The sequence below is a fragment of the Pteropus vampyrus genome, unplaced genomic scaffold (genome assembly GCF_000151845.1).
Source record: "Pteropus vampyrus isolate Shadow unplaced genomic scaffold, Pvam_2.0 Scaffold244, whole genome shotgun sequence".
Taxonomy (NCBI): Eukaryota; Metazoa; Chordata; class Mammalia; order Chiroptera; family Pteropodidae; genus Pteropus; species Pteropus vampyrus.
Genome location: NW_011889025.1, coordinates 4,767,630 through 4,769,758, shown reverse-complemented (window position 1 = coordinate 4,769,758; position 2,129 = coordinate 4,767,630). Strand labels below are relative to the sequence as shown.

The 2,129-nt window shown below is 37.0% G+C and overlaps 1 non-coding gene across 1 annotated transcript; it reads left to right on the top strand.

Annotated features, from left to right (window-relative positions):
* The first annotated feature begins 1,184 nt into the window (after window positions 1–1,184).
* LOC111729076 lies at window positions 1,185–1,291 on the top strand. Its single transcript, XR_002776064.1, has one exon. It is a non-coding gene; the product is annotated as a U6 spliceosomal RNA (small nuclear RNA).
* The last annotated feature ends 838 nt before the right edge of the window (window positions 1,292–2,129 follow it).

Sequence of the window (2,129 nt, the reverse complement as noted above, 5' to 3'; positions counted from 1 at the left end):
CCTCAGGCCTTGAGGTGCCCTGGTTCTTTTGCTAGGTCACTCCAGGTCCAGTTACAACCATGGCTCACAGTGTGGTCTCTCACAATTACCTCCAGATCCAGCAGAGGCAGCAACCATCAGCAGATTGCCTTTAGGTCCTATAGGTAGCCCCAAGCAATCAAAGGAAAAGGCTGACCAAAGCCATTACGGGAACCTCTACCAACTAGCCACAGAACCAACACCCCTAGAAGCTGGTCTTAGATCATACAGAACACCACCTGCTAGCCCCATAAGCAGCACACACAAAGGGTGGTTTCAACAGGTACATGAAGCTCCTGGGGCAAATCTCACTGTGAAGGTCAAACCCCACACAGCTGCTCATATCTTGTGGTTATGGCCAATACTCACAGTCAGCCTAAGAGTCAATAACATCCACTGACATGCTAACAGCAATCAGGGCTTAGCTGCAGCAGAACACACACAACACACATAAGAAACATGCCAAGAGACCCCAGCACAGGTGATCAGTGAGACCTACTAGATAAGGTCACCTGACCAAGGGTGGGAGATATAACAAATCTTCCTAATACATAGAAATAAACATAAAGAAGCACCTAAAATGGAAAAATAAAAAAAAAGAAAAGAAAGAATCCACAAATGAAACAACAGGAGAAAACTCTATAAAAAAAAAGTACACAAAATAGAAGCAAGCAACTTACTAGAGACAGAGTTAAAAACATTGGTTATAAGTATGCTTAATGACTTTAGAGGGAGAATGGATGATCTCAGTGAGGACTTCAACAGAGAGATGGTAAGTATAAAAAAGGACATAGAAACCATAAAGAAAAACCAGTCAGAAATGAAGAATACAATAACTGAAATGAAGAATATAGTACAAGAAACCAACAACAAATTAGATGAAGCAGATGATAGAATCAGCAAGTTGGAGGACAAGGTAGCAGAAAACCCCCAATTGAAATAGCAACAAGATAAAACAATGAAAAATATGAGCAAAGTTTAAGAGACCTCTGGGACAACATCAAACATACCAACACTCACATCACAGAGGTACAAGAAGGAGAAGAGAAAGAACAAGGGATTGAGAACTTACTGAAGTAATAATGAAAGAAAATTTCCCTCACCTTGCAAAAGAAAGAGACATACAAGTCTAGGAAATGCATAGAGTCGCAAGCAAGAACAAATTTGTGCTCGCTTTAGAAGCACAAATAATAAAATTAGAATAATACAGAGAAGATTAGCATGTCCCTTGCACAAGGAAGATACTCAAACTCATGAAACTTTCCATATTTTTTGAAAAACGCAAAAAGAGACAAAGAATAAAATAATAAGCTTAGGAAATAAGGTTAACCATATGGAGGAAAAGATCAGTAATATCAAAGACAGAAATCTAGAAAAAATTCAGAAGGAAGAAGAGAGAGAGACCAAAGAATGAAAAATAATGAAAGAAATACAAGAACTAGCTGACACCATCAGGAAAGTCAACATAAGAATAATGAGTATTACAGAGGAGAAGAAAAGGAAAAAGGATCAGAGAGCATTATCAGACAAATAGATGATGAGAATTTCCCAAATTTGAATTCCAAGAAGATAACAGAATACTCATCACCTCAACCTAAAAAGATCTTCTCCAAGAAAAATTATATAAAAATGATTAAAAAATAATGACAAAGAAAGAATTCTCAAGGCAGCCAGGGAAAAGAAGACAGTAACCTATAAAGGTAAACCCATTAGAGTATCTTCAGACTTCTCATCAAAAACCTTACAAACAAGAAAAGAGTAGAGCCTAATATTCAAACTATGAAGTGAAAGGAATTACCAGCCAAGAATAATGTTTCCAGCAAAGTTCTCCTTTAGATATGAAGGAGAAATAAAGACCTTTACAGATATACAAAAGTTGAGGGAATTCTCCACTATGAGGCCTGCATTACAGGAAATACAGAAAGGGGTCAACTCACCTTAAAAAATGACATAAAAATATATAACTATGAGTAAGGTGACTAACAGGCATAGAGAAGCAGAGGAGTGCAACCCTTATTAAGAATAGGATATTAAAGCTTAAACAATAAGAAGAGATTTGCTATTGCCAGATAATAATGAACATTCAAATTCACAAAGAAGAATGGAGATAA